We start from the raw sequence: 13,653 nt of genomic DNA, 5'->3' as shown, positions 1-13,653 counted from the left end.
GCGCCAAAGTTGGTTGAAATTGGGCCCCACAGCCTTCAGAAGTCGCTGGGCACGTTTTTATTAAACAATCATAAACCAGCACCGACGCGTACGCGCACAACACGCGTACGCGTCCATGGGGTGATTTGCAGGTGCGCGCGTGCGTCCATGGGCGAGTTCAACTTCTTTGACTTTTCATGATTTCTCCACTTTGCATGCTTTCCTCTTCACTCCTTTGATCCATTCCTAGCCTTTTCATTCTGAAATTACTAACAAACATATCAAGGCATCTAGTGGAATCAAAGGTGAATTGAATTTAGCTACTTTAAGTCCTAAAAAGCGTGTTTTCACTCTTAAGCACAATTAAAGGAGAAGTTACAAAACCATGCTATTTCAATGGATAAATGTGGGTAAAAGGTATTAAAATCTCTTAAAATCAATACAAGATAAACCGTCAAAACGGGGTTTATCAACCTCCCCACACTTAAACCAAGCATGTCCTCATGCTTAAACCAAGAATGAAGTAAAGGGTATGGTGTTTATTCAAATGGAAACTATCTAAATGCAATCTACCTATATGCAACTATCTACATGAATGTAATTGCTTGGTCAAAATAAATCAATTCCCAAGAAGCGTATATGCACAAGGGCTAAGGACTAGCAAGTCTAATCCACAATTGAATTGAGTTATTAAATATTTTTACAAACTTGCATGAGAAGAGATGATCATAGGTAGAAACATGTAATTGAGCATCAAACCCTCACCGGATGTGTTTGCGCTCTATTCACTCAAGTGTTTAGGGTTGATTCTCTCAATTCTCTCCTAATTATGCTTTCTAAGATTTGTTTTTCTTCTAACAATAAACAAATATTTCATGCATGCATACAAGTATCATGAGGTCTTTTCTTTGGTTGTAATGGGGCTAGGGTCAAGGTAGGATGCATATTTGGTCAAGTGAGCTTGAAATTTGAATCTTTGATAAGCTTAAACTTCCCACCTAACTTATGACATCCTATACAATTAAGTACTACTCTAACTACCCAGTTTTCTCACTTTTTCACATACTCATGCATCCCTTTTCATTTCACAACACTTATGCATTGATTTTATCGAGCTTCACTTTGGGGCATTTTGTCCCCTTTTTATTACTTTTCTTTTTCTTCTTTTTCTTTCTTTTTCTATATTTTTTTTCCATATTGTTTTTTCTTTTTCTTTTCTTTTTCTTTTGTTTTTCTCATTTTTTTCTTTCTATATACAAGAACATCAATGCATAAGGTTTTACATTTGATCAATATATGAGTATGTACCCAATTCTCAATATTTTCAACAAAATACAAAATACACCCTTTTATTCACTCCCAAGTTTTTCCACTCTTGAATGATGCTCACACACACTAGCCTAAGCTAATCAAAGATCCAAATAAGGACATTTATTGTTTTCCGTTTTAGGCTTGTAATGTGCTAAATTAAGAACAAAGTGGGTTAATCGTAGGCTCAAAGTTGGCTAACAATGGAAAATAAAAGGCAAGGCCATTTGGGTAAGTGAGCTAAATGAAATGATGGCCTCAATCATATAAATGCATGAATACACAAAATAATGGGCATAAAGAATCAAACAAATCAAAGATTACAATCATAGAAAGAGAATAATGCACACAAGAAGGAAAATAAGTGGTTATAAGATGTAACCACATCAATAGGCTCAAAACTCACTTGCTTGTGTTCTTAGCTCAAAAATTCATGTTCCACAATATATAGATGTGATTCAAGCAAGTTTAATGAAAAGTTTTCACTCAATCAATTGAAGTACCCTATAGATAGAAATCTTGAAAATTTTCATTATTTTGACTAAGCTTATTGTGTATACATATGCAAAAACAAGAAAATGCAAGTAAAAATCCTAAAATCCTAGAATGAAATGCAAAAGTGTTGGGATTAGAAATTTCCTAGAATGAAATGCAAATGTGTTGGGATTAGAAATTTGTCACCCAAAATCGTCGATCGATCGGACGACCTCCCCACACTTAAAAGTTTGCACCGTCCTCGGTGCACTCAAAGATGAGTAAGGGGGTACGGCAACTCTCCGGATTACTACCTTCAGCTGGTAGGTCAACCGGTTGCTGCATGTTCTTTCATCCGCTTCCATGTTTGCTCGTGGTGCATCCATTATGAAAGATAGAAATTAACACCATAAGATTAGAAGATATAAAAGCAAGGAAGCATACATTGTTGGAATGAGGTAAATCACTAGAATGAGGTGAGTGAATTAATGTGACATTAATGACAAATAAGTGTGTGAATTCTAAATTGCGCGGTTTAGAACACACATTAGCATAAAAGCTATGTCACAAAAGAAGCATGCACTTTACTCATTCTAGTATGCTTGAGATGGTCTAAGTGAACTTGTAAAGTAAAACAAGCATTAAAGAAGCATGAAAGCATTCAAGTCAAACACATATGGATGCATATGATCATGAAATACAATGCATTAAGGTAAATGCACAACATCCATCAAGAAATTGCCCACTCAAAGAGAGAGTTCAAATCACATGGTGGCTAGCTACAGCATGCAATTCAAAAGAGTTATAAGCTCGAAGGCAATTCTCATCACTTGGTATTTTTCAAAAGGTAAGCATGAAAAACTCAAAACCAAGTAGCAAAATATAACCTCAATCATAGAATCCTACAAAGATTATCTAAAAATATTCATGCTGAAATAGCATTTAGGCAATAAGGGGCAGCAACGTATAGTAAACAAAGTCAATAATCCAACACTTATGATGAAAAGAGAGAAAATAAAATGAAAACTAAACTAAAACTAACTAACTAACTAATTAACTAACTAACTAACTAATAACTAACTAAAATAAATGGTTATTGATGGTGTTTGAAAGTGTTGGATGAGGGGTAGGAGGGGGGAAGAAGAAAGGAGAAGGAAAGAAATAGAAAGAGGAGAAGAAAAGAAATGTGGTAAAGGAAGGAAATCCGCGCGTACGCGCGCATGCCGCGCGCGCGCGGATGGTTTATTTCGAGAGTGGTGCGTACGCGTCATGTGTGCGTACGCGCGAGTTGGTTTGTGCCTTAGGCACAATGCACGCACAGCGCGAGCCTAATTCTCAGGTTTATGGTTGGAAGGTGGAACTTCTCAATCCACGCATACGCACGCATGGCGCGCTCGCGTGGATGGTCCAAAATGCTAGATGCACGTGTACACGCACAGTGCGCGTACGCGTGGATGGTGCTCTGTTTTTCAAAAATTTTTGCTATGTTTTTTTTATGCACCAATCCAAGCATTCCAAACCTCCAAACAGCTACCAAAGTACCATAAAACCTTATTTAACATACTAAACTACCAATTAAACTCATTAAAACAATCAAAACAAGAATTTAAACTAATTATACCAATATGTACAAAAAGATAAAATGAAAAGATTTTACCATGGTGGGGTGTCTCCCACCTAGCACTTTTGTTTATTGTCCTTAAGTTGGACTTATGGGGGGCTCCTCTCAAGGTGGCTTGTGCTTGTATTCATCTTGGAACTTTCACCAATACTTGGTCTTCCAATAAGCTCCATTATTCAAGATTAATATCTCCAAGCTTTGATGGAGTTCTTCACAAACCATGGGCTCCCAATGTTGATCCTCATATGTTCCCGGATCCCATATTTTGTCTTCACACCCATCTCCAAGTTGATTATCATTAATCCATGTGGGTGGTGAGCAAGGTGAATTTTCAACAAAGTGACCAAACATCCTTCTAGACCCATGTACTCTAGTTATACACCAACCTTTGCTATCAAGCTTTGGACATGTGACCATAATGAACCTAGAATGATGCTTCCAACCACTAACCATCTCCTTTTTACTCTTAAAGCCACAAATATATCTACGTTGACCATCTGTCTCAAGCAAACCATATTCAAGGGGAATAACAAAGCTTAAGTATAAGGAATTTACCCACTTGAATGAGAGAATGGATGGTGGTGGCTTGGGGAGAGGTGTCTCCAATGTGCTTGCAAGCTCTACTCCCTTGTTTGCTTCCTCGTCAATCTCCACCTCTTCATAAACTTCTTCATTCTCAATCCTTTGTTCATCAACTTCATCTAACTCTTCTCCATCACTCAAGTCATAAATGGGGGGTTGAGAGAAATCTACCTCCACATCACTTTCAAATTCATTGGGAGAAGGTTCTTCAAATTCAAAGGATTCTTCACCAAGAAGATTGGATGCATGATCTTCATCACTAAGGGAACTCAATTCTTGCTTCATTCTCTCCAAGTCTTCATATAGAATATGCCTCGGAGGCTGTGCACATTCCTCCTCAACATCAAATTTACTCTTCTTGGAGGGATTTTCTTTTATTTTAGCTTCCCATGGAGGTTCCGCATCTCCTAAGTCTTCAACCACTCCTTCCTTTTCTTCAATGGTCATAGGATTCTTCAATTGTTCTAATACAAAGTGGCATTCCTCATTTTCCACCGGAGTTTCCAATCTCTCCTTCATGCTATGCTCTTTAATTGATTCTCCCCATGTGACTATGGGAGTGCTTTGAGTGCTCAAGCATTGGGAGGCTAAAATGCTTACTACCTTGGTCAAGGTAGCCATAAATTCTAGTGTCTCCCTTTGCATTTCCCCTTGCCCTTGAAGTATAAGGCTAAGGATTTCATCCATTGAGGATTGGAGTGGATAAGAGGGTTCATTGTCTTGGAGAAAGTGTTTATTATAGGAAGGTGGTTCTTCTTGGTAAGGTGGTGGTGTGTATTGCGTTGATTCTTGGGAGTAGTAATCTTGGAATTGTGGTTCCATATATGGCTCATATGGTTCAAAAGGTGGTTGGTGTAGTGGATAAGGATTAGAGTCATATGGAGGTATTTGGTGAAAAGAGACTTGTGAGTGTAGTTGATGATCATGTTGAGGATATAATTCATAGGCATATGGTGGTGGTTCTTGAAAGTCACAAGGAGACTCACCATAGCCATTTGATTGGTATGTATCATGGAATGGCTCTTCTTCATAGTGCATTGGTGGAGGTTGTTGCCATGAGGATTGATCATATGCATATGGCTCATCCCACCTTTGGTTGTCCCATCCTTGATGCATGTTGTCATTGAAATTCACATCTCCTACAACATAGTTGTAATCATACTCATAGCCAAAATGAGAATTCATGATGAAAAGAGAAAGTAAAATTCAAAAGCTAATAGAAATTAAGAGAAACAAAATTCTACAACTAGCAAATAAAGCAAAAGGCAATATATTCACAATATTCACATATATACAATAACCAATAACACAACACCATTGCAATTCCCCGGCAACGGCGCCATTTTGATGATTAGATTTTTGACGGTTTAGAATTTTACTAATGAAATCTCGTTGTAAAGTATAGTTTCTAAACCAACAATAACCCTTTCATACAAAAGATTGTTTGTCACTAAAACAAACCCCTAAATTTATAAACCGAAGTATTGAAACCTCGGGTCGTTCTCCCTATGAATTACAATAAAGTGCCTTGTTATTGATTGTGAGTTATATTTGGGGTTTTTAGGATTTTTAGACAAGAATTATAAATGGCAAGAAAAGTAAACTAACAACTATAAAAGGCTCTTGGTAAGGTGTGAGAACTAGAAGTCCTATCCTAGTTATCCTTCTCAATTGTGATGAGAATTGTTCATTGCTACCACTTAGTTAACCCTTACTAAATAAAGGAAAGTCAAGTGGATGAATTGACTTGAGCCACAAGTCCTAGCCAACTCCCAAGGAAAGACTAGCTTTAGTGCACTCCAAACCAATTAGCAATCTCTCCAATTACCAATCAACAAAGGAATTAGATAACTCAAGTGTAACGAATTACTCTACCTAGGCACAGAGGAACAAAATCTATACTATATCTAGAAGAGGCATTTCAACTAACACATAAAAGGCAATAAAAGTAAACAACATAAATTGCAAGAATTAAAGAGAGATCTAACTACAAAGGCAAGAGATCAACAATAGAAAAGCAAAGAAGAACAATTATTATGAATTACCTCTTATTGAATTGAAAGAAAATGGAAGGAACAATAGTAGATCTACAACAAAGTATAAGAACAACATAAAGGAAATTACAACAAAGGAGTAGAAGAATGATGAATGTAACAACAAAGAATTGAGAAGTAGAAGTAGAAGAGCACATGAATTAAAACCTAGATCTAAGAACTAAACCCAATCCTAATCCTAATTCTAGAGAGAAGAGAGAGTTTCTCTCTCTAGAAACTACTTCTAAACTAATCCTAATGAGTGGAAATGAACTAATGTCCCCCTTGCTCTTCAATCCTTGGCTTTAAATAGCATTTCTGGCGCCAAAGTTGGTTGAGATTGGGCCCCACAGCCTTCAGAAGTCGCTGGGCACGTTTTCATTAAACAATCATAAACCAGCACCGACGCGTACGCGCACAACACGCGTACGCGTCCATGGGGTGATTTGCAGGTGCGCGCGTGCGTCCATGGGCGAGTTCAACTTCTTTGACTTTTCATGATTTCTCCACTTTGCATGCTTTCCTCTTCACTCCTTTGATCCATTCCTAGCCTTTTCATTCTGAAATTACTAACAAACATATCAAGGCATCTAGTGGAATCAAAGGTGAATTGAATTTAGCTACTTTAAGTCCTAAAAAGCGTGTTTTCACTCTTAAGCACAATTAAAGGAGAAGTTACAAAACCATGCTATTTCAATGGATAAATGTGGGTAAAAGGTATTAAAATCTCTTAAAATCAATACAAGATAAACCGTCAAAACGGGGTTTATCAACCTCCCCACACTTAAACCAAGCATGTCCTCATGCTTAAACCAAGAATGAAGTAAAGGGTATGGTGTTTATTCAAATGGAAACTATCTAAATGCAATCTACCTATATGCAACTATCTACATGAATGTAATTGCTTGGTCAAAATAAATCAATTCCCAAGAAGCGTATATGCACAAGGGCTAAGGACTAGCAAGTCTAATCCACAATTGAATTGAGTTATTAAATATTTTTACAAACTTGCATGAGAAGAGATGATCATAGGTAGAAACATGTAATTGAGCATCAAACCCTCACCGGATGTGTTTGCGCTCTATTCACTCAAGTGTTTAGGGTTGATTCTCTCAATTCTCTCCTAATTATGCTTTCTAAGATTTGTTTTTCTTCTAACAATAAACAAATATTTCATGCATGCATACAAGTATCATGAGGTCTTTTCTTTGGTTGTAATGGGGCTAGGGTCAAGGTAGGATGCATATTTGGTCAAGTGAGCTTGAAATTTGAATCTTTGATAAGCTTAAACTTCCCACCTAACTTATGACATCCTATACAATTAAGTACTACTCTAACTACCCAGTTTTCTCACTTTTTCACATACTCATGCATCCCTTTTCATTTCACAACACTTATGCATTGATTTTATCGAGCTTCACTTTGGGGCATTTTGTCCCCTTTTTATTACTTTTCTTTTTCTTCTTTTTCTTTCTTTTTCTATATTTTTTTTCCATATTGTTTTTTCTTTTTCTTTTCTTTTTCTTTTGTTTTTCTCATTTTTTTCTTTCTATATACAAGAACATCAATGCATAAGGTTTTACATTTGATCAATATATGAGTATGTACCCAATTCTCAATATTTTCAACAAAATACAAAATACACCCTTTTATTCACCCAATGTCCCAAGTTTTTCCACTCTTGAATGATGCTCACACACACTAGCCTAAGCTAATCAAAGATCCAAATAAGGACATTTATTGTTTTCCGTTTTAGGCTTGTAATGTGCTAAATTAAGAACAAAGTGGGTTAATCGTAGGCTCAAAGTTGGCTAACAATGGAAAATAAAAGGTAAGGCCATTTGGGTAAGTGAGCTAAATGAAATGATGGCCTCAATCATATAAATGCATGAATACACAAAATAATGGGCATAAAGAATCAAACAAATCAAAGATTACAATCATAGAAAGAGAATAATGCACACAAGAAGGAAAATAAGTGGTTATAAGATGTAACCACATCAATAGGCTCAAAACTCACTTGCTTGTGTTCTTAGCTCAAAAATTCATGTTCCACAATATATATATGTGATTCAAGCAAGTTTAATGAAAAGTTTTCACTCAATCAATTGAAGTGTCCTATAGATAGAAATCTTGAAAAATTTCATTATTTTGACTAAGCTTATTGTGTATACATATGCAAAAACAAGAAAATGCAAGTAAAAATCCTAAAATCCTAGAATGAAATGCAAAAGTGTTGGGATTAGAAATTTCCTAGAATGAAATGCAAAAGTATTGGGATTAGAAATTTGTCACCCAAAATCGTTGATCGGTCGGACGACCTCCCCACACTTAAAAGTTTGCACCGTCCTTGGTGCACTCAAAGATGAGTAAGGGGGTACGGCGACTCTCCGGATTGCTACCTTCAGCTGGTAGGTCAACCGGTTGCTGCATGTTCTTTCATCCGCTTCCTTGTTTGCTCGTGGTGCATCCATTATGAAAGATAGAAATTAACACCATAAGATTAGAAGATATAAAAGCAAGGAAGCATACATTGTTGGAATGAGGTAAATCACTAGAATGAGGTGAGTGAATTAATGTGACATTAATGACAAATAAGTGTGTGAATTCTAAATTGCGCAGTTTAGAACACACATTAGCATAAAAGCTATGTCACAAAAGAAGCATGCACTTTACTCATTCTAGTATGCTTGAGATGGTCTAAGTGAACTTGTAAAGTAAAACAAGCATTAAAGAAGCATGAAAGCATTCAAGTCAAACACATATGGATGCATATGATCATGAAATACATTGCATTAAGGTAAATACACAACATCCATCAAGAAATTGCCCACTCAAAGAGAGAGTTCAAATCACATGGTGGCTAGCTACAACATGCAATTCAAAAGAGTTATAAGCTCGAAGGCAATTCTCATCACTTGGTATTTTTCAAAAGGTAAGCATGAAAAACTCAAAACCAAGTAGCAAAATATAACCTCAATCATAGAATCCAACAAAGATTATCTAAAAATATTCATGCTGAAATAGCATTTAGGCAATAAGGGGCAGTAACGTATAGTAAACAAAGTCAATAATCCAACACTTATGATGTAAAGAGAGAAAATTAAATGAAAACTAAACTAAAACTAACTAACTGATGAGCGGATAATTTGTACGCTTTTTGGCATTGTTTTTAGTATGTTTTTGGTATGATCTAGTTAGTTTTTAGTATATTTTTATTAGTTTTTAGTTAAAATTCAATTTTCTGGTCTTTACTATGAGTTTGTGTGTTTTTCTGTGATTTCAGGTATTTTCTGGCTGAAATTGAGGGACCTGAGCAAAAATCTGATTCAGAGGCTGAAAAGGACTGCAGATGCTGTTGGATTCTGACCTCCCTGCACTCGAAGTGGATTTTCTGGAGCTACAGAAGCCCAATTGGCGCGCTCTCAACGGCGTTGGAAAGTAGACATCCTGGGCTTTCCAGCAATATATGATAGTCCATACTTTGCCCAAGATTTGATGGCCCAAACCGGCGTTCAAAGTCACCCTCAGAAATCCCAGCGTTAAACGCTGGAACTGGCACCAAAATGGGAGTTAAACGCCCAAACTGGCATAAAAGCTGGCGTTTAACTCCAAGAGAAGTCTCTGCACGAAAATGCTTCATTGCTCAGCCCAAGCACACACCAAGTGGGCCCGGAAGTGGATTTTTATGTCATTTACTCATCTCTGTACACCCTAGGCTACTAGTTTTCTATAAGTAGGACCTTTTACTATTGTATTTGAATCTTTGGAGGAGGTCTTTCGATCTCTGAATCTTTTGATCATGTTTTTATGATTGAACCCTCTTTGGGAGGCTGGCCATTCGGCCATGCCTAGACCTTGTTCTTATGTATTTTCAACGGTGGAGTTTCTACACACCATAGATTAAGGTGTGGAGCTCTGCTGTACCTCGAGTATTAATGCAATTACTATTGTTCTTCCATTCAATTCCGCTTGTTCTTGTTCTAAGATATCACTTGTTCTTCAACTTGATGAATGTGATGATCCGTGACACTCATCATCATTCTCACTTATGAACGTGTGACTGACAACCACCTCCGTTCTACCTTCGATTGGGTGAATATCTCTTGGATTCCTGATTGCACGATGCATGGTTGATCGCCTGACAACCGAGTGCTCGTCTGACAAACGAGCCAACCATTCCGTGAGATCAGAGTCTTCGTGGTATAGGCAAGAACTGATGGCGGCATTCAAGAGAATCCGGAAGGTCTAACCTTGTCTGTGGTATTCTGAGTAGGATTCAATGATTGAATGACTGTGACGTGCTTCAAACTCCTAGCAGGCGGGGCGTTAGTGACAGACGCAAAAGAATCGATGGATTCTATTCCGGCCTGACCGAGAACCGACAGCTGAATTCCGCGTGCTGTGACAGAGCATATGCAATCGTTTTCACTGAGAGGATGGGAGGTAGCCATTGACAACGGTGAAACCCTACATAAGCTTGCCATGGAAAGGAAGAAGAAGGATTGGATGAAGACAGTAGGAAAGCAGAGAGACGGAAGGGAAGGCATCTCCATGCACTTATCTGAAGTTCCTACCAATGAATTACATAAGTATCTCTATCTTTACCTTTATGTTTATTTTCGTTCATCACCATATCCATTTGAGTTTGCCTGACTAAGATTTACAAGAAGACCATAGCTTGCTTCATACTAACAATCTCCGTGGGATCGACCCTTACTCGCGTAAGGTTTATTACTTGGACGACCCAGTGCACTTGCTGGTTAGTTGTGCGAAATTGTGTAATGCCATGGTATTGAACACCAAGTTTTTGGGGTTCATGACCGGGGATTATGAGAGTTGTGAAAAGTATTGTTCACAATTTCGCGCACCAAGTTTTTGGCGCCGTTGCCGGGGATTGTTCAAGTTTTGAGCAAGCTTTTGGTAACATCAGTGCCAAGGATTGTTCAGTTTGGACAACTGACGGTTCATCTTGTTGCTTAGATTAGGTATTCATTTTTTTCGAAATTCTTGAAGATGAATTCTAGAGTTTCATGATGATTTGTTGAAGTCTGGCTGGCTGAGAAGCCATGTCTAATCTCATTGGACCGAGGTTTCAACTTATCATCACAAGAGCTTGTTGATCTTTATCAATCTTGCTTTTGGAGCAGTGATCTGCTAAGGTTTGGCTGGCCATTGGCCATGTCTAGTGTTTTGGACCGAAGCTTTCTTTGAAAGCTTGGCTGGCTGTGAAGCCATGTCTAATTCCTGGACCGGAGTCTTAGACTAGCATTGCACTGATTCCTGGAATTCTCATTAAGAATTTTGATATCTTCTTCCTTTTAATTTTCGAAAAACACAAAAAAAAAATAAAAAAATCATAAAATCCAAATATTTCTTGTTTGAGTCTAGTGTCTCATGTTAAGTTTAGTGTCAATTGCATGTTTCTGTTCTTATTGCATTCATGCATGTGTCTTAAAGGATCTTCAAGTAATTCTTGATGATTTTCGTACTCTGATCTTTGAATTCTATTGACTTGAGTGTTTTGTGTGTCTCATATGCATTTTCATTTTGTTAGTGTCAGTAGTATACAAACTGCTAAGTTTGGTGTCTTGCATGCATTGTTATTTGATTCTTATTGCATTTTGATTTATCCTTATTATTAAAAATCCAAAAATATTTTTAATTTGTGTCTTTTCAAGTTAATAATACAGAGAATTGAAGATTCAGAACATACAGTAGAGGAATTGCACAGAAAAAGCTGGGCGTTCAAAACGCCCAGTGAAGAAGGACAGACTGGCGTTTAAACGCCAGCCAGGGTACCTGGTTGGGCGTTTAACGCCCAAAAGGGTAGCATTTTGGGCGTTAAACGCCAGAATGTGCACCATTCTGGGCGTTTAACGCCAGGATGGCTAAAAGGGAAGATTTTGTTTTCAAATCAAATTTTTTTTAAGTTTTCAAAATCTTTTCACAATCAAACCTTTTTCAAATCAATTTTTCAATCAAATCTTTTTTAAAATCAATTTCTTTCCATTTTCAAAGATACTTACTATCAATTAATGATTTGATTCAACATTTCAAGTATGTTGCCTTTTCTGTTGAGAAAGGTTTAATGTTTGAATCATATCTTTTCTTGTTAGTCAAGTTTTTAATTTTTCAAAATCAAATCTTTTTAAAATGTGTCTCAAATCATATCTTCTCAATCACATTTTTTAAATCAATCATATCTTCTTAACCACATCTTTTTCAAAATAGTTTTCAATCAAATCTTTTTTATTTCTAATTTCAAAATCTTTTTCAAAAATCACTTGATTTCTTTTCCACTTTTATTTTCGAAAATCAAAGTGATGTTTTTCAAAATGTTTTCAAAATTTTTCACTTAATTTTCGAAAATCACTTCCCTTCTTCTCACATCCTTCTATTTATGGACTAACACTATTCCTTAATGCAAAATTCGAACTCCATCTCCTTTGATAAGTTCGAATTTTCTACTTCTGTCTTCTACTCTTCTTTTCCTCTGACACTTCAAGGAATCTCTATACTGTGACATAGAGGATTCCACATTTCTTGTTCTCTTCTCTCTCATATGAGCAGGAGCAAAGACAAAGGCATTCTTGTTGAGGCTGATCCTGAACCTGAAAGGACCTTGAAGAGAAAGCTGAGAGAAGCCAAAGCACAACTCTCTTTAGAGGACCTGACCGAATTCTTCAAAGGAGAAGAACACATGGCAGCCGAAAACAACAATGCCAACAATGGAAGGAAGGTGCTGGGTGACTTTACTGCACCTACTCCCGACTTTTACGGGAGAAGCATCTCTATCCCTGCCATTGGAGCAAACAACTTTGAGCTTAAGCCTCAATTAGTTTCTCTAATGCAACAGAATTGCAAGTTCCATGGACTTCCACTGGAAGATCCTCATCAGTTTTTAGCTGAGTTCTTGCAAATCTGTGACACTGTCAAGACTAATGGGGTTGACCCTGAGGTCTACAGACTTATGCTATTCCCTTTTGCTGTAAGAGACAGAGCTAGAACATGGTTGGACTCTCAACCTAAAGAAAGCCTGGACTCTTGGGAAAAGCTAGTCAATGCCTTCTTGGCAAAGTTCTTTCCACCTCAAAAATTGAGTAAGCTTAGAGTGGAAGTCCAAACCTTCAGACAGAAGGAAGGAGAATCCCTCTATGAAGCTTGGGAAAGATACAAACAATTAATCAGAAAGTGTCCTTCTGATATGCTTTCTGAATGGAGCATCATAGGTATTTTCTATGATGGTCTCTCTGAACTATCCAAGATGTCTTTGGATAGCTCTGCAGGAGGATCTCTTCATCTGAAGAAGACGCCTACTGAAGCTCAAGAACTGATTGAAATGGTTGCAAATAACCAATTCATGTACACTTCTGAAAGAAATCCTGTGAACAATGGGACTAGTCAGAAGAAAGGAGTTCTTGAGATTGACACTCTGAATGCCATATTGGCTCAGAATAAAATATTGACTCAACAAGTCAATTTGATTTCTCAAAGTCTGTCTGGAATGCAAAATGCACCAAGCAGTACTAAGGAAGCTTCATCTGAGGAAGAAGCTTATGATCCTGAGAACCCTTCAATGGAAGAGGTGAATTACATGGGAGAACCCTATGGAAACACCTATAATCCTTCATGGAGAAATCATCCAAATCTCTC

General features: G+C 37.3%; 1 non-coding gene across 1 annotated transcript; it reads right to left on the bottom strand.

Annotated features, from left to right (window-relative positions):
* Window positions 1-13,102: 13,102 nt before the first annotated feature.
* LOC112799376 (small nucleolar RNA R71) lies at window positions 13,103-13,210 on the bottom strand. The gene has a single exon (XR_003200956.1). It is a non-coding gene; the product is annotated as a small nucleolar RNA R71 (small nucleolar RNA).
* Between the last annotated feature and the right edge of the window lie 443 nt (window positions 13,211-13,653).

This window comes from Arachis hypogaea, chromosome 4, assembly GCF_003086295.3.
Source record: "Arachis hypogaea cultivar Tifrunner chromosome 4, arahy.Tifrunner.gnm2.J5K5, whole genome shotgun sequence".
Taxonomy (NCBI): domain Eukaryota; kingdom Viridiplantae; phylum Streptophyta; class Magnoliopsida; order Fabales; family Fabaceae; genus Arachis; species Arachis hypogaea.
Note: the sequence above shows the minus strand (reverse complement) of the source record. Positions and strands in the feature narration are given on the sequence as shown.